The following is a 20,091-nucleotide window of genomic DNA, read 5'->3' as shown; positions in this document are numbered from 1 at the left end:
AACAATTAGAGATGTGTCTTCTATAGATGATCAAGATAATGGATTGTCTTGAAAATAAACCAGAAACGTGTTAAACAAGTATACTTTATATATACATGTATAATGCAGCCATTCAACGGGTTCTCCAACGGTGTTTTAGAAGACTTTGCACCACTGCTGGTGGCTGAATTAGAGTCGTAACGACTGGGGATGTGGGTTTGGGATTGGAATACTCCTTTAGTATAAGAGTATAAGTGTTAGCATTGTATTCTCGACGGCATTCCTTACGAACCAAGCTGGTGAAAGAAACGAACAATGAAAAACCGGGGCTCGTTGTGGGATTTATAAGGATGTGGACAGTCGTAGAGGGAGGGGCTTGGGATGGAGTCTTCAAAGCAGACCTTTTTATTGGCCAGGAGCTTAACGAACGTTTTACGTACGTGCAAAACGCATGAACACTATTATTATTATTATTTATTAACGATTTAAAACGGTGCATTCTGCTGATAGTCATTAATCTAAAAAGAGAAGCACCCTGGTCAAATTAAACATTGAGTGTCCTTGCTTTTTACTTTGTTATAGTTGGGGCAAAAAGTAAGAAGGAAGAGCAAGGGGGAAACCATGCACAGTTATGCGGTGAGAATTTCTGCGAAGACTCAATGCTTGGTTTAACCATGGTTTAACCGGATCCGTTAAACGGGATTTATTGGGGATTCCCCGTTTTTACCTGAACGACCAACAGACACACGCGATGCACACAACCCAGACGTCTGTATGAGGTAAAATACACAACATGTCGAACGGCATCTATCTAGAGCTTCGAAGGTCGACTAAACTGCGAGCATAACTCGATCGATTTAATTTGTTTTGGCGAGCAATCGTGAAAATAATGTTAAATAATACAATTTAGAGTTCACTTTGCTCTCCTTTTTTGGAATGTGAAGGACATGAGTATTGCAAGCACTATTCTTGGTTTCCAGTGGACTAGTAGTTGGTAAGCATGAATTTGTTAGATTTTGTTTTGTAGAAGTTCTAATTCTACCTCCATGTTATAACTATGGCGACAGTGATGAGACCGATGTTAAAAGCGGAGCCATTAATTAACAGCTCAACAAGGTGGGCTAGGGAAACAGAGACAAACATTAAAAGCCGACTCAGTCGTTTTCCTGTGCGGGGGGGGGGGGGGGGGGAGCTGTGTGTGTAGGTCCTACTACTTGCCATCAACCCGCCGACTTATACCGTCAACTCGCCGTCAACTCATTTTCGTGCCGTCAACTCGTTAAATTTACATAATTTTTTTTGTAAATTATGCAGAGATGCCAAGTCCAGAGGCCAGCTATGCGTGAGATTTTTCAAAGCTCAACCCCCCCCCCCCCTGCAACCCCCCGGGAATTTTTTTTTTGTGATTTTAAGAAGGCCTTTTCGAAATCGTCGCCAACTTTTTTTCTTCTTTCCCCCCCCCCCTCCAAAAAAAATGCAGAAATTTAATTGTGGACAAAAAAGTGTTCCAAAATGCATCAAAAACCTCTTCAGAATAATTAAAATTCACATGAGGTACACAGGAGATACTGCTGGTTAACATGAAAGTATGATTGTATCAGATTATTTCCCCCAAAACTATAAATAAATCTACTAAAAATGATGTCCAAAATCCTCCGCTCACTGCTTCTGCCTGTTGTGTCTAGTGGAGCGCATTGAATGAATTTGCGAAACGAATCGGGACAAACTTGTGCGCAATAACCGTTTTGCGCTCTGCCAAATTTGAGCTGAACCTGCTTGGAGAGCAAAAGTGTGCGCAATCTGCAAATTTGCGCTCTGTTTGTGCGGCAGGTCAAGTTGATGATTCTGACAAACTGCGTGCAATCTGAAGATTGTGCAAACTTTGTTGATTGCTTTTTTTGTACACACACGATTTGGCAATGCATTGTCGTTATTTTAAAAAAAATTCCCGGTCTGGCCCCAATGCGTGAGAAAATGGTTGCTGTGCGTCGTGTGAGCGTGAGATAGAGCCCAAATGCGCGAGTCTCACGCCTAATGGGTGAGACTTGGTAGGTCTGTAAGTGGGACATGGAAGCGTTAAGTCTGTGCTAAACTAAACTACCGGTACATAATCTCATGGTTTTTCGTAAAATTTCATTTACAAAAACGACTGTGTGTTGATAAAAACAAAAAACAATCATTGACATCTTGGGCCAAGACTAATCCATGTGAAAAAGCAAGATGGCGGTCGACGGTTTTGCTGCTTTGAGATTATTTTTTCACAAGAAAAAAAAACTCAATTTTTTTCTCCAAAATGTAACCTAAAACTTACGCGAATTCTCTTTTTGCTAATACTTTACAGTTCTATGCTTCTTTTGTGGATTTTAAATGTATATTGGAGGAGTTACCGCGAGTTGACGGCACAAGTGAGTAGACGGCAAGTTGACGGCAAGTAGTATGACCCGTGTGTGTAGTACAAGGGGTTGCCAATACAAGTTAACAGGTAAACACACTGGATCATTTCCTAGTTCAGAGTCGCAACTTTAGTAAGACATTGAAACCATTGCGTGGAGCATGACACAGCGAGGCTAGTCCGAGGCTAGTCCCAATGACAGGAATTACAATTTGTTAAAGATTTTCCAACATTAAGCTTTCCAACGAAAAAGGGCATCTTTTATGAAAGGGAATTTTATTAAAGAGCCTTTAATTGATAAGGGTCATGGCTGTGTGGTAAAGGACCTTGCCCTTTGACTCGGCACTTATATATTATAAATATCGCTCAGCCACATCTGGGCCCAATTTCATAGAGCTGCTAAGCACAAAGATTTTGCTTGGCATGAAATTTCTTCCTTGATAAAAACAGGATTACCAACCGAATTCCCACGATTTTTAGGATTTAGCAAACAACAGCTGAATACCAGGAACAAGCAATCACAACAAATGGAAATTTGGCGGTTTTTATCAAGGAAACTTTTTTGTGCTTAGCAGCTCTATAAAATTTGGCCCTGATATCCGAGTAACCTTGTTGGATCAGTCCTATCATAGTTGCCTATGATAAGACTGATGATGATGTGATAAAAGAGATCCGTAACAGCCCAATAAAGATTGGGCTTAGCTATGCCTACCAACAAATTGTCCAAAAAAAATACTATTCCGTGAAGAGACACAGAAGTGGTTAAAAACATTTGCACAAACCCATATTTCCAGTGGTTTTCCATTGTTGGTTTGTGTTTGTATAGTTTCATAGGCTTACGTGTTGTATTGTCTTGTTAAAGTCCAAACATTACTAGGCTAAAGGTCAACCTTAAAGAGTTACATGTGCAATCATCGCAACATCAATACCTTAGAAGACAGTTTATCCATTCTGATTGGTCGAGAGGGCATCACGTGGGGGGTGTTTAAACGGATGATGTAACACCAGTAAAAAGTGTTTAAACATGGGCATGACACACGAGCTTTTACCTGTGCTTATAAGACAGTTTATTATTTCTAGATTGGTCGAGAGCAACGGCTGGAACAGTTGTGTCGCATCACGCGATACGCACGACCTGCACATCAATCTCTTTATAAGGAGTTGTTTACTAGAGGGCCTTACCATTTCAAAGCTGGAGGGGTGTTTTGTTGAAATAAATCATTGAACAATTATAAATTTTGCGTTTTTAAAATACTTTTGGACCAAAACTTTTCATGATTTTTGACCGAAAAAGGTATTTATGAATGGGAATAAAAATGTGCTTGGCCGGTATTGAACACTGTTTAAAACCGGTTGCAGTCCGGATGCTGAAAATTACCCGAGCCGGATATCGCATCTGGACTGTACCCGGTATTAAGCGGCCAAGCACATATTTATTCCCTTATTCAAAATACTTTTTCTTCTATTCATGCAATACAGTGTAGTCATCAAACGGATACAATTTTCCCTGATTTCTCAATGAAGTTAGACAGTTTTACTATAGTCATTTTGTAGTCAGGGGGGTTTTGAATAAAACTGACTGCAGTAGGAAAGCAGTTTGGGGTGTACTGAGTATGCCCATGGAGGAATCAGAACGTGTTCTTATTCTTCCATGGTATGCCCATCAAAAAAAATTAAAAAGTTCCCTATCAGGCATACATGTTCACCAGGCGTTAAAGCCATTGGACCCTTTCGGTAAACAGTATTGTCCAAGGCCCACACTTCGTGTATCACAACTTCTATATCAAATAACAAACCTGTGAAAATTTAGGATCAATCGGTCATCGGAGTCGGGAGAAAATAACGGGAAAACCCACCCTTGTATCCACGCGTTTGGCCGTGTCATGACATGTGTTTAAAATAAATCTGTAATTCTCGCTATCGAGAATTGATATTGTTTTACTGTTTTCTCAAAAAGTAAAGCATTTCATGGAATAACATTTCAAGAGAAGTCTTTCACCACTACCTTCTGTAAACCCTGTAAGTTATTTGTAAATCTGTGAACTTTTTTTTGTTGTTCTGAACCGAAAGGGTCCAATGGCTTTAAGCTAAGCTTTTTGTAAAGTTAGCCCTCAGGCTTATAACTGGGCATTGTAATTGATCCCAAGAAGTTTTAGTGGCACAGATTTTAAAGTGTAATTTAAAATAAAATAAGATATGTAATCCGTTTCCCGTTGCATGCAAACATGGTGAGGCAACATTCAAGGTATGGTCTCAGAGTCATTGACAAAGCTGTTTGTTTTATAAGATTTCCCTGCAATGGAAGTGATTACAGTGCATTAGGTAAAGCTGTTGATTCAGTATACTCTCTGGAATGATTAATGTTTGCTCTTTGATTAGTTAGAGAGGAAGATCAAATATCAAGGGCATTGGACCCATCCCTCCCTCCCCACCCACACGGGGAATTTACACCTTTACACATTCATGTTTTAAACAGTCATAGCATTTGAAGGCGCTATTCCATCAAGATCATAGCATAGAGAAAAGTTGTCCTTTCTCTATGATCATAGTATGTAGTGCACCATGAAAGCAATTAACATGTAAAAAGGTGAGTCTTTAGAACTTTACGAAATGTGGATGGATAACAGATTCACCCAGTTTGTATGTCAAAACAGCTAATGTCTGTACAAGTTTCCTTTTCTCAAAATGAGATTAGTTTAGGTATAGGCTATAGCTTTTTTTCCCATGCAAGGGTCGTGTAGAGCAAAGAGGACCATTCCTTTGCTCAACAAATATTTTAAAATAAAAGTGTTGTGGCCGAGCGGTTAAGAGCACCGAATTCAAACTCTGGTGGTTGGAATCCCCAGCTGTGACACTTGTGTCCTTAAGCAAGACACTTAACCATTGCTTCGTCCTGCGGATGGGACGTAAAGCCGTCCCATGTGTTGTGTAACGCATGTAAAAGAACCCAGTACACTAATCAAAAAGAGAAGGGGTTCGCCCCAGTGTTCTTGGCTGTGGCTGCTGAATGCCCCATAGTCACCTTGTAAATCCTTATAAGGTGCTACATAAATGGGTGTCAGAATTCATCACTTCAATAACCTATCTTTCTGAAAGTTTGTATATATACAATGTACTCAGCGCATTGAGTACCTTGTTGGTAGTTACATGCGCTATATAAGACTTCAATATTACATTACTTAACTGTGGTCCAACTGAGAAGGTCACAGTACTTGACCTCCAAAAAGTACACTGAATCATCAAGGAAGGATCTAACACAATATCGCTGTCAAAGTATTCAGTTCCTTTTTTCTGAGACATGGACCCTAAGGATCCGTCTTAAGTTAATTGGGCAATCTTTGTGACCAGAATAGAGAGAAAGGGGAAGTGCAAAAACTGTCGTGCATGTATAGTAACCACAGTTGGGGTGCACTTTGGCAGGATTAAAAAGACCCTCAGGACTGTAGTGGGCCCTCGGTGGGTTGTAGGTATGTGATAATTGGTGCATTTTTGTTCTCATCATGTACAGCAGTACATGTACCTGTATTGTACTGGAATGAAAATACAGCAGATCTATTAAAAAATAAATACCGGTAAGCATTTACCAGGTTCTTTTACATGCATACACACAAAACCAAGTATCACGACTGGGACTCGAACCCACACTCTGCTTACAGAAAGACCAGAGCTTGAGGCCGGTGATCTTGTCTGCTTTTGCCAGAACGTTTGCCAGTGTACCATTTCACAAAGCAACGATAGGAACTATAAAAGGCTTCAATTCCCTTCTGAGTGCAAAGTTATCATTGATGCCTGATGCCTCTTAATGTAGGCCCTATAGCCCAATTCACCTGACGTCATCATCAGAATAATCTTGGATGTTCCATTTTGGTGGTCAATGCCAACGTGTGTTTTTTAATTCAGAGAAGCGCGCATATTAGGCGACGCAGCGTTTACATGTAAACCTATTGACCACCATGCATGGTTAGCGTGGCATCAGTCGCCACGTGTGACGCGCCTGCAAGGGGGTCAATAGCAGAAGATCTATCAGGGATAGGTTTGCTCAGTGTCAGTGGTTTCTTAGTACTGTCTTATAGGCCCTAATCTCTCATGTTTGACACTGGTTAGAATTAAGCTTGGGCGATATCGATTTATTTTATTCACGATATATCGCAGACAATATATCGCGATATTCGATATAATCGTGATTAATTAAATTTGACATCGTCAGTCTTCAAACTCCCAGTGAAAGTTGTAGAAGAGACAGTCATAGCATAAGAGAGGTGTTCTAACGACCTATTCTTCTAATTTTACTCCAAACCTATGGGGTGCAAGATGTCTCATCAGCTAGGAAATACATCGCGATATTGCGATACTTAATTGATATCGCGATATACCGATATTTTGATTAAAACCAAATCGATCCGATATCGAAATCCTTTCCAAATTAGTATCGTGATATTCGATATCGCCCAAGCTTAGTTAGAATCCCACCTCAGACTGGAACATTTTATCTGGATTGGGCTGAGTTCCTACTTGGGGTTTTAATCGTACCACATCTAAAGTTGACCATTTCTTCTTACCCATTTATCCTGTAAATGCAGATTCATTCATCCCATTTATAAACCTGGGTAAAGAGAAACAATTATGGCTTAAAGGCAGTGGACACTATTGGTAATTACTAAAAATAATTATTAGCATAAAACCTCTCTTGGTAACGAGTAAAGGGGAGAGGTTGATAGTAAAAAACATTGTGAGAAACGGCTCCCTCTGAAGGGACGTAGTTTTCGAGAAAGAAGTAATTTTCCTCAAATTTTATTTCAAGACCTCAAGTTTAGAATTTAAGGTCTCGAAATCAAGCATCTGAAAGCACACATCTTCGTGTGACAAGGGTGTTTTTTCTTTCATAGCTATCTCGCAACTCCGATGACCAAATCGAGTTTAAATTTTCACAGGTTTGTTATTTAATGCATATGTTGAGATATGTAGCAAATGAGAAGACTGGATTTGAACAATTACCAATAGTGTCCATTGTCTTTAAAGTATCTCACGAAGGACATGTGTGGGCATCAAACCCACACACCAGATGATTCAGCCATCAATACACTAGACAGTTCCACTAAATAATAAGGTGGTCATATTTATTATGACATGACAATGGTGTGCCACCGTGGACATTAAAATACAATACAGTGTACAAGAATGGGTGACCTGTCTGGATTGTTGGGGTCATTTTATGGTCATCAAGTGCCATGAAATGACATGGTCATCAAATGACATGACAATGGTGTGCCACCGTGGACATTAAAATACAATACAGTGTACAAGAATGGGTGACCTGTCTGGATTGTTGGGGTCATTTTATGGTCATCAAGTGCCATGAAATGACATGGTCATCAAATGACATGACAATGGTGTGCCACCGTGGACATTAAAATACAATACAGTGTACAAGAATGGGTGACCTGTCTGGATTGTTGGGGTCATTTTATGGTCATCAAGTGCCATGAAATGACATGGTCATCAAATGACATGACAATGGTGTGCCACCGTGGACATTAAAATACAATACAGTGTACAAGAATGGGTGACCTGTCTGGATTGTTGGGGTCATTTTATGGTAATCAAGTGCCACTTGAAGTAAATCAGTCAGGAAGGAATTATGATGATTCAACTTTGTTTGGAAGACTGTCTGCAATGTGGGAGTTAACTGTTACCATGCTTCCTCCGCTCAGTGGATGCTGACAACCTGTTTAGGCCAATAAAAAAAAAACGTTTGAGCGTTCTTCATTTTTGAAAAAAGGAAGGAGTTTTTTTTTAATGGCCACCACATTTTTTAAAACAAACGGCTGAAATGATTTTTTTTAAAAGTGGTATATCCTTTTTTTCCTGGAAAAAAAAATCATTTATAAAAAAAACCACTACAAATAAAGCGGGCGAGGACGCTAAACATGTTTAATTTTTATTTGGTCTAAGCAGGGTTGACTCTCATTATTTGAAGCTTCATTTCCTACACACACCATGGTAGATGAAGATGATATAAATATAAATAAACTAGTAAGCAAAATGATTGTAGCAACAAATTAGTTTTTCCCTTTTTTTCTTCTAATTCCAAATGTTTTGCAGCTTCATTTTCTACACACACCATGGTAGTTGATATAAATATAAATAAACTAGTAAGCAAAATGATTATAGCAACAAATTAGTTTTTCCCTTTTTTTCTTCTAATTCCAAATAGGAATTGAGTAAAACGAAATTGTGCTCAGTTTAAAACTTTCTTAAAAATAGCTGTACAACTTTACAAGTGACTTTCTTTCCTATTTAAAATAAAAAACAGTTGAATTAGATTGGTACTATTCCTCCATGGTCCTACTGACACCTATATGTCCATCTGTGGCACTTTCTATTTCTTCTTCTTCTTCTTTTTCTTTGGTGGTGGTGGGGGGGGGGGGCCTAGCCTTAAGACAATCTTTACGAAACTAATAATGTTTGTTAGGGATTTATTTCCCTCTAGTAGGTAGACACACCTGTTTGCAGTTTGGTGGTTTTTGAATGAATTTCATGTTCCCATTAACTGTTCCTTTCCTTTTAAAAGCAAGTCATACAGGAAGGCATGAAGTGATTCAACTGTTTTGAAAACCTTTAGCGCTTAAACCTTTTGTTTGACCTGCTTCCCCCCCCCCTGTACCCTGTACCCCTTATTTGTCTGTTAAGCACCCACTCATTTAGTGATCACAATGAGAATGGGTGACTACGCCCACTTACCAAGGATACTGATGAATACAGCATTTATCACTAATTACCCGAACGAGAGTTCATCAGAAGTGTACTTCCATTTTTGCCTTGAGAGATGTTTTGCCCTTTTTGGACGCCCTTGGTAACTTTCAGTACGTTCATTTGGTGTATCCCAACATATGCATAATATAACACATTGTGAAAAATGTTGTCTCAATTGGTCATCGAAGTTGCAAGAGAATAGTGAAAGAAAAAACACCTTTGTTGGACAAATTTGTGACAAATCAGATGCCTAATAAAAGGCTTCGCGCCTGAAGTCTTTAAAAGTTTGAGTGGGAAGTACCTCTTTCTCAAAAACTACGTTACTTCAGAGGGAACCATTTCTCACAATGTGTTATACTATCAACAGGTCTCTATTGCTTGTTACGAAGTAAATTTTTATGCTATCAATTATTTTGAGTAATTACAAGAGACAATGATTTCTAGTTGTTGTTTTGGTCATCAATTTGTCAAATCCAAAAAATATGTTAGACCAATAGTCAACAATTTGTTCAAACCCCAAATAGCTTTAAACATTGGCAAGACAAAATTAAAGCATGTGAGACAGGTCTGACGAACAAACAAACCAGGTTTCACAGCTGAGACCAAGATTTAACCATGATTTAACTACCAAAAAAATTACCCTTGTTTATATCCCAGACAAAAGTTGTTGGGATTTTTTTTATGGGCCATTGAAGTTGATATTTGCACATGTTAGTTGGATCATAGAGGAGTCATATAGATTGTGTACTCTTTTGAAAACCAAAGAATGGGAACAGTTTAGTTTATTCGGTAAAGTGTGATCAAATTCAAAATGACAAATCTTGTTGTCGTTACTCAGCAATATTCTCAAGGTCAGATATTGCTAGCCCAAGCCATTCAGATTTGTGTTTATTACTTAAAAATCTTGTTCTACGAATGAATTGAGACTCCCTACTGCAGGCCATACAGTGTACAAATGCAGGTCAAATTTTACAGGCCAACAAACAGTGAAGGTGTTCTGTACACATTGTTGTTAGAATCATTGTGTGATCAATATTGAAAGTTGGTACAAAAATAAATTGATGCAGCTGGTTTGTGTTATAAATAAGTCTGCAACAGGCCAGTAAAAGAGACAGCCCCCCCCCTGCCCTTGCCGAAAAACGAAAGTATGCCAACAATAAATGACAATAGTGGACAAAACAAATAATAAGCACAACAATTGACCGAATGGCTTGAACTAGGCTTTCAATCCAATTCTATTCTACATAGCTGCGTGACAGGTAGTGCTCCAATGTAAGTTTTCTTTCATATACGCCCCTTTCCTCCCAAATTCATATTCGCTTTTCCAAAAATAAAAATTCCTTGTTATACGCAATGGCCTAATTTCATAAAGCTGTTTAGCAGAAAGTACTGCTTGACAAATTTCCGTGGTTAAGCAATTAGTGGGGCACTATCCACAACAATGCAAACCATGTCATTTTTGTTGGTAACGTGTTTCAAAGCTACACTATTCTGTGCTTAGCAATTTTGTTGTGGTTACACTTATGATAGGCTTAATGAATTGGTCCATGTATGGTCTATACGTTCCAGATCAATGCACTTTCTGTTGGCAAAAATACTTTAAAACTTTTAGCTGAAACCTACGGTTCTTTTCAGAACCACCCAAACTCATTTAGAGATTATCATTACATGGTGTACCGCTAAACCTTACTAAAAGAAATTCCAACATGAAAAATTTCAAATCGTACTTAATATTTAAAACTTTTCTTACTGTCATTTTCATGTAGTGGCTTTCCAGATCAACTGTAGCAGGCATGATTAATACACAACCCTGACTATGCAAGTCTTGCCTGCAATGTAAATAAGTTGTGTGAATCATCTGTATTCAGTATAATACTACTACTACTTCAAGGTGGGTGTTTCTGGCTGCGATTTATAACCAGTATTGTATGATGAGATGGTCAAGCGTGTGGACATATTTGGCATTGCATGGAGTAAGGCAACCAACTGTGAGGTAAGGCTTTATACTTTTACGATTTTTCTTTTGGCAATTCTGCATTGTATTTAATAGATGGAAATTTGCATCAGGGATATAGATTATTAATTTTGGTTTTACAGATAGACCGATGTGTGTTAGCACTGTATACTCTGTACTTTTTCCCGAGCTCTGTAAACAAAAATCAAAGGCATTGTATGTGTGAAGGTCAGTTGACCACTGTCGATTCCACTGCAGGGAATGGCCGACATTGAACCAATGCAAAGCTGTGTTAGAATGGTACTCCACTAACATTTCTCCATGTAGGTAGTGAAGGTAGTTGTAAACTTGTAATATGGAGGTTGAAATAGGGATTTCTACCTCCATGGTTGTATTTAACGGAACACGTTGCCATGAATCTGTCGAGTTGGTCTTTGAAAAGCGTTTGTAACCGTTTGTTATAAAATGCATATCGGGTGGAAAGATGTTGTTAAAGTAGAATACAATGATGCACACAAACATGCCTTGAAATTGCACTTATGTTTCACTTAGTTACCTGTTCATGTTTGTTGTGTTGTCATTTAGCCTTCGAGAAAGACTCTGCTAGGTTCGAAACGTCAGGCCATCAACTATTTTTTGCATTTATAGAAAAACAAACAAAAATGTTTAAAAGTTGAAGTGAGATATTTTGAGTAATTTTTCTTGTAATTCATACTAAAATTAACACCAGAGAACAGGGCCATAGTCCAGCGATTTTAGAATCATGCCAGCTAACTCTGGACTGGACAAGTCCATTGGTCTTCAATTCAATATCTTTATAGAAAAGGAAAACAAGGTGTTCAAATGTTGACTTTTCTGATAAATATCTTTCAATTCTGCTCGGTATCAAAGTTTACTTACCCATAAGAGAAATCAGATCAGTCTGTGTGCTTGTTCAAACATTTTATTGACCCAATTGTTAATGTTAATGTCCCTGCTATACAGTATTAGTTGGAACTTTAGGCAACATGGGTTTCTAGTCTAGGGATACACATACAGATACCGATATGTCGACACTTTGTGTATTTTGCACACACGTTAGCAATGGATTATAGGAGCTCATACGCGTCGTAGAAAAATGGATACTGTTTTGCAGACTTTTAGTTGTCTTTTTGTCCTAGATGAAAAACATTTCCCACGGAGTTGCCTTCACTGGTATCGTTGATATTGATAGAAATTTGTTATAGTCATTTGCAAGCAAAACGATGAGAAAATGCAGTGTATAAAACACATGGTCTCTATCGGTCATGCATGTCGGAAAAACACTCATGATGAATGCGAGCTCCCTCAAGTGACACATACCTACATTTTGCGAAACAAAATCCAACACGCGGCTGACGTGAATGGAAACGGTTATCATATCCGTATCTGTATCTGTATCCGCACGCATGCGAAACCTCTCTATCGACGGTACACGCTTACCTGTTCAGGCATGTATGCTTTGTTTTTGAAAGGGCAAGGGCATCAAGGCATTCTCCTTGGTAAAGGACACCATAGATAAGGAAATTGTAAATTTCTACTGGAGCATTTCAAGGGCACCAAGGCAATGACAGACAAGAGGGGCATGGAGGCAGTGGTTCTCGTTGCCTTCGTGAAGTATCAGGCCTGCCTGTTGACTCCTAAATGGCAAGCCTTAGGCACTCCCCGTATGTGTGGAAGGCCAGGGCTCATTATTTGTAAACTATGTTTAAACTGCTTAGCAGAAATGAGCAGGATACCATTCGAAACTGTTACAGATGACATGGTTGCTTGGCTGGCAACCCTATTCTTGAAAGCATAACTTTGTTCGTGCTGAAAGCTACCTTTTGTGTTTTTAAAAACAGCTCTTTGAAATTTGGCCCAGATCCGGTTTGTGACTGAGCCTGCCCTGTTTTTATGGGATTCTAAGGCAAACATGTTCATGATTAAATATAGTTCTTACACTGTCAGCATCTGTTTTGTTGCAAAAACCTAGTATCATGTAATGTTCATTTTAGTGAGATACTCTGCTGATTCTGTAAACAGGCTTATCTCATTAGATTGTAAGGGCACACCTAGGAAACCTTGCTATAGTATTCAAACAGAGTCCCCCCCCCCATAAACCTCCATAGCCTAACACACACTGCTAAATATAAGTACTTCATGAATAATTCATTAGACCATAAGGGGACTGAAATGGGGATTCCCCTTTTATCACTGGACCGTTCCATTAACAGATAAGGTTAGGGTTGTCCCTTCTTTTGCAACTGACTGAGGGCACTCAAAAAATGTATTGCTTCTATAATCTGACATTTTGTAGTGGGGGTTTTCTATTTGAAATCCAACGCTTTTTTTTCCAGTCTTCAATATTGACACTCACGAGAGTGAATAAACTCAGATTTTGGCGTTGCTTTAAGATATTTTTGGGGCGTTGAGATGTTAGTAACCTGGAGGGTTGACTAATGTCTGACTTTGTTTAATGTTTTACTGGAAATACAATCTGTCGGCGCAAGTGGCCGATAATGTCCTGTACATCCGCTTTGAATGGACGCTGCTTTAAAGATCGGAAATACACGGAGGATGCTTTGCTCAGATCACACCACCCCGCCATAAAAGTTTGGGAACCAACATTGCACCCCTGCCAACATAACCAAGAGGCGTAGATTTAGACTCTAACCTTCCACTTCAACAGTTTGGAAGTAGGCCTAAACATTTCTTTTCGCAAACTTCAATTATTACTTGTGGTGGTCATCAGGTATTCACGTACATTGTCTACAAGTGAAGTGGTGTTTACTAGGTAAGAATTTGTTTTTATTAGCCGTTTCGTAGCGCAGCGCTGCAAAACAGCTCTTGATTTTTTTAATAGTTTTTTTTAATAAGGTGTATGTTAAAACAATGTTCTAAATAAAAGCCGAATTGCTTTTCAGGGTTTGCCCTTCACAGACTGCATGGAAGCAAGTAAGATTTGAAACTTGGCATGGTGGAAGTATAACTAAGACAGGTTGCAGTAACACTTCTCCTGAAGACAATCAGAGTATATTGATCAAAACGTTGAGTCGTTAACCACCTGTTCTTTTCAGAAGCAACACTACTCAAAACAGATATTCACATTTAGTAAGCGCAAACCTCTCTTAGTTACATGTAGGCAGTTTGGCTAGAGTGCAGCCCAAATCCTTCAATTTTCTATTCTCCTATGTCACTAAACACCAAGTTTACAGTTCACACCAAGCAAAGCTTCAAACACCATTTAAACACCACATTGTTTGGATTATATTATTAGAATGTCTGACTCAAATCCTTCTCAATCCTTCACTTGAGCATACCATGAGCATACAAATTGGAGGAACTCAGAGTATAAGGGTTTTTAGTTTAACTTTTGCAGTGACAGGGCATTAGGTCCAGTTAGCTTGTCTTAGTCAGTTTTTTTTGTCAGCAGTCCGTTTTTCATATTATTTGGGATGCTTTTTAAACAGTGCTCTAACCAGTCGGACCACTTTGAGAGAATTTTGACTGGTCCTTTGGTTTTTTAACAAGCATGGGGCATGAATGCAATTGCCTCTGTGTTACATAAGCAGAAAATATGGCTAAACAACTTTTTGCTAAGCAGAAGTTAGCGGGATACCAGTCACAAAGTGCACACATGACATGGTAGTTTGACTAGTAACTTTATTATGGTAAGCACAATTTTGTTGCACTTAGCTACTTATTCTGCTTTAAAAGCAGCTCTATGAACTTGGGCCCAGGTTTGTTTTTAGGTTGTCATGTTTTAGAGCTACCATGTTTAAGAGGTACTTAGTGCAACAACTTTCTTTTGGTTAAATGTCTAAATTTAAATTTTACAACTTCCTCGCCAGAAAAAACAGCATTTCCACACATTTTCTTTTACACTAAAATCAAGTAACTGTTATAAGTACCTGCCAATCAATCGTAGTTGCTTTAATTGTAAAGTGTGGTGTCACATTATAAATCAATCACTATGGTTATACTGACAAGTTGTCTTTCAATGAATTTTATTGCTTTGTGAAATCAACCCCATGGCCCAATTTTATAGAGCTACTTTAAAAGCAGAAAAAGTAGCTAAGTGCAACAAAATTGTGCTTACCGAAATAAGGTTAACATATGTAATGCCTGAATTTCTTGCCAAGCATAACCTTGGTAGAAACCCACAGCTACCATACAATATACCTCTGTATGTATAAGGGGATGACTGTCAAAAATGAATAGTGAATTGCCACAGAGCTTGTTTGAAAAGGATGTAGACCAGGCACCCTTTTTTTTACAAATGAAAACACTGTCACTCAAGTTTGTTGACCCAATGCTCCAGTAGTTCTTTTATACTACAGGTTTACTTTGTTCATTATATAATTCATGAAGCCTACGTGTATTTTTACATGACCCAGGGAAATAATTTTGACTTCCTTGTAGAGCATTATATATACAGGTTGATACTTTTTTTGTGGGATTTGTTAATTTTTATTTTTTAAAGTATCCCTGTCTGAGCTAAAGAAATAAATTTTGTTATATTATATAACAACATCCAAATGCAATTTTTTTTATTTGATAATATATAACAACATCCAAATGCAAAATTTTGACCCAATTCACCTGCCGTTGTCATCAGAATAATCTTGGCTGGGCCATACTGGTGGGCAATGTCACAGTGAGTTATTCATTTAGGCAACGCGGCGTCTACACGTAAAACATATTGCCTACCAAAATGGTGAGCGTGGCACAGTCACCGCGCGTGACGTGCCAGCAAGGGGTCAATAGCACCAATAATACTAGGATGAATGGGGAACAAGAAGAATGTTCAGTTTTAGATGTTGGAGGAAAGCCCATTCATGCAAGGACTAAAAACCCAGTCGACATGCAAGGCTCCACTGAAGTGGGGGTACACAGAGGTAAAAGGCAGGGAAAGAAACCACTGAGACAACCTGGGCCCATATTCATGGAGCTGCTTAAGCACAAAATTTTGCTTAGACGAACAAATCCTTGCTTAGTAAAATCAGATTACCGGCCAGGACTCCACTAAATTGTTAAGACTCCACTAAATTGTTATGCTAAGTACACAACAGCTAAATATCAGTCACAAGCAATGTATATGGCATGACATTTAGGCAAGTAACATGTGTAAAACAAGTGAGCTATTTTTGTGCTTAAGCAATTTTGTTGCTTTATGAAATTGGCCCCTGATCAACCTTAACTGTTGGATTTGTTTTAAAAGCATATTTTTTCCCAGGACCTTTTTGCACCAGGTACCTATAATTTCATAAGTATCTAACCAATTCAAATGAACACAAAGAACAGGGAACTACTTTTATTAATCTACTAAAAACATCCATACAGAACACTGTGAAATTTATACAAATGGAACTTAATGCGGGTATAAACTTTGTTCATTGAACTTTACCAAAAGCCATGCCATTGCCACAATGAACAATACACAAGGAAGTAGAATTAACCAGCACAACACTTTGGGACTTTCCCTTAAGTATTTGTTTGTCTCTTTGCCACAGGTGCAAACAGTGCTTTCTATTGAAATGGCATCCTTCGTTAATTATTGTCTTTATTTTGTAATATTTTGTAAGCGGTTACACATGACCCTTGGAATAACTTTCTTAAAGGCAGTGGACACTATTGGTAATTTCTCAAAATAATTATTAGCATAAAACATTTCTTGGTGACGAGTAATGGGGAGAGGTTGATGGTATAAAACATTGTGAGAAATGGCTCTGTCTGAAGTGCCATAGTTTTTGAGATATAAGTAATTTTCCACGAATTTGATTTAGAGACCTCAGATTTAGAACTTGAGGTCTCGAAGTCAACCATCTAAAAGCTCACAACTTCGTGTGACAAGGATGTTTTTTTCTTTCATTAGTATCTCGCAAGTTCGATGACTGATTGTGCTCAAATTTTCACAGGTTTGTTATCGTATGCATATGATAAGATACACCAACTGTGAAGGCTAGTCTATTGCCTTTAAGCGTCATGTACATATACTGTACAGGTTAGTAAATACACTTGTGATTAAACAAAAAAACTCTTTTGCCACAGGTGCAAACAGTGCTTTCTAATGAAATGGCATCCTTTGTTAACCATTGTCATTATTAAGGATTTTGTGAGCAGACTCGCCAGAGTATAACCCTTGGAAAAACTTTCTTAATAGCAGCATGTACATGTACTGTTTATGTTAGTAAACACACTTGTGATTAAATTTTTTTTTTTAAAACCTCTTTTGTCACGGGTGCAAGCAGACTTGAAATGGCATCCTTATAGTAAATTATTGTCTTTACTTATATTATTGTGATTTTGTAAGATGACACACCAGAGAATGACCCTCAGATTAACTTTCTTTAGCGTCATGTACATGTTCTGTACATGTTAGTTAATACGCTTTTGATTTAAAACAAAACTCATGGCTTCTTTTTGAGCGATGCCATTTTGTGGCGAACCTTTCTGAAGGGTATGTATAAATTATGTGCAAAGAAGTTTTGCTCCTATAATAATATTATAGGCTATATGTGACCATCCACCACCAATGGGCTGTAAAGTTGACACTTTTACTGTTATGGGCTCAATGCATTTTTGGAGAGAGTGTGTAATCAGCTTCAAAATGATACCATCCACATTTAAATCAGACTTTTCTTGACGAAGTTATGATTTCTCAAAGCCACCTACTTTTTTATTCAGATTTCTCAAAGATTTCTTGAAAACCCAAACAATTTAATAGGCTCTGCAATGTACAAGTGCAACTTACAGCCTATTGGTGGTGGATGGTCACATATATTAAGTAGTAAAAGGAAGTACTGAATGCCCTTGTATGCATGTACAATGATAAGTAAAAATCTGGGTTTACTTGTGCTTAAATAAAGTAAAACAATAGTTAGTGACCTGGCATTCGACCCAAGGAGAGTTATTCTCAAAGAAAGACTTTGCCAGGGTCACGTCATGCCATTTTACTATTTTTATTTCATAGGTCTTTTGGGTTGGTAAGAAGTTTGCTGCAGCTTATCATATTTTCTAAATAAAAATAAAGTAATTAAAAGATTAGTAGATAAACCGATTTAGTTACCAATCAGAAATTTCTAGTTTGATTTGGGAATTTGTGTTGTTAAAATCTTGAAGTACTATATCTTGAAGCAGAATTAGGTCTTCAAAAAGATATATCTTTATTTTATGCTGAATTTATCAAACCAAAGCTGAAATCTTCCTTGGGATTTGACCTCTCTCTGTCCACCGAAATTCAATCGAAAAACGATATTGAAAGGTTTGCAATAACACCATGTAATGACCATCTCTAAATGAGTTGGGGTGGTTCTGAATAGAACAGTTGGTTTCAACTTTGAGGAGGATCGTTATTAACTTCACTAGCTCAGAGTGAGTTCTTAATTGGTCTCAACGCTTCGACTTAAGCTTGCTCTAGTCATCGTCAGGAGATGAAGTCATTGCCTAATACTCAAAATCCAGTGCTTGTGCAATATTCTGCAACTCTCTGTACAGTATGAAGTATTCAGGGATTCAAACAGTGTAATAATACATCTCTAAAGGATATTAAAAAAAGGTTTCAATTTGATATCATTTTTTTTTCAAGAGTGGAGGTTTGGTTCAGTGACTGTCGATTGCAAAGGCTAGATGGCAAGTCCACGTCCAAAATACATATGTACAGTGTAAATGCTGCACATAATGTACTAACCTAATCACTGCTTCTATTATACTACATTTCTTTTCCTAGTCTTTTTTTTTTGCTCAGTTACTTCCTGGTTTGGTTATTAAAGCCTCGCGGAACCAACAAATGTGTGACATTTGACTAAGTGTTGCGTTGGTGACTTGAGTAAAGTCTCAAAGTACATGTTTGCAGTGGGATGACTGACTGTACAGGGCAATTTTAGGAAGGATCCGGAACTTGTAGACTCTACAGCTTCTGTGCTGTTTGCAAGTATGGAGTGACCTGCATTTCAATATGTACCATAAACGGACATGTCAAGTGTCGCTTGCAAAAACCTGTACAAATTGTGACATAAGGTAGCTTTTGATGGTGACGGAAGTTTGAATGCTCCATGTGTAATAGGAATAGACCCACCTAGCTATGGATTTTTTTAGTTATGGTGTTTGATGAGAGCAGAACCTTAAAAGTTTAACAGTTCAGAGAGCTATTTTTCTTCTTTTTGCTGGATATGGTCTGGAAGATGATAAGCTTTGGAGTTTAGCAAGTGTCTTTGACTGGGGACAAGCTGTGAGTACTCTATTTTGTATTATGCCCAATGAAATTTGAATACAGTACAACAAAGTCTACATTTACTTCAATTTAACAGCAGTGGACACTATTGATAATTACTCAAAATAATTATTAGCATAAAACCTTTCTTGATTACGAGTAATGGGGAGCTGTTGATAGTATAAAACATTGTGAGAAACAGCTCCCTCTGAAGTGACATAGTTTTCGAGAAAGAAGTAATTTTCCACGAATTTTATTTCGAGACCTCAGATTTAGAATTTGAGGTCTCGAAACGAGCATCTGAAAGCACACAACTTCATGTGACCATGGTGCGACAAGGGTGTTTTTTCTTTCACTAATATCTCGCAACTTCGACGACTGATTGAGCTCAAATTTCCACAGGTTTGTTATTTTATGCATATGTTGAGATACACCAACTATGAAGACTAGTCTTTGACAATTACCAATAGTGTCCAAAGTCTTTAATAGATGTTAGATTTCAACGGGGATGAAGAATATTCATTTGGTTTTACCCATTTATACATCATTAGCACTGTATACTGCACTGTATACTGCACTGTATATTAGCACTGTATACTGCTGTGTTTTCAGCAGTACCCGCTGCTAAAACATATGATTTGAGCTCCCTCTAGCTACCGGGCAATCTTAGTGGTCCAGTTGGGAGGTATGTTGCGAAAACAAAACCCTCCTCCCGACGGGAGGAGGGTTACGTTATCGCAACTAGTTGGGAAGACACTGCTGTAGAATTGCTAAGGTGGTATGGTCGAATCCATCCTGAGT

General features: G+C 38.1%; 1 protein-coding gene across 5 annotated transcripts in view; it reads left to right on the top strand.

Annotated features, from left to right (window-relative positions):
- The first annotated feature begins 823 nt into the window (after positions 1-823).
- The window catches only part of LOC117299913 (ankycorbin-like), a 36,628-nt gene continuing 17,360 nt past the window's right edge, over positions 824-20,091 (top strand). For 2 of the 5 annotated variants that reach the window (XM_033783510.1, XM_033783506.1), the window contains exons 1-2: positions 824-973; positions 10,891-11,117. The gene's annotated coding sequence lies outside the window, so the exon portion shown is untranslated. Of the gene's footprint in view, positions 974-2,408; positions 2,462-10,890; positions 11,118-13,637; positions 13,873-18,910; positions 19,309-20,091 lie in introns of those variants that run through there. The other 3 variants (XM_033783508.1, XM_033783509.1, XM_033783507.1) reach the window with 3 other exon arrangements.

The sequence above is a fragment of the Asterias rubens genome, chromosome 15 (genome assembly GCF_902459465.1).
Source record: "Asterias rubens chromosome 15, eAstRub1.3, whole genome shotgun sequence".
Lineage (NCBI taxonomy): Eukaryota > Metazoa > Echinodermata > Asteroidea > Forcipulatida > Asteriidae > Asterias > Asterias rubens.
The sequence above is the reverse complement of the archived record's forward strand: the minus strand, read 5'-3'. Positions and strand labels throughout refer to the sequence as shown.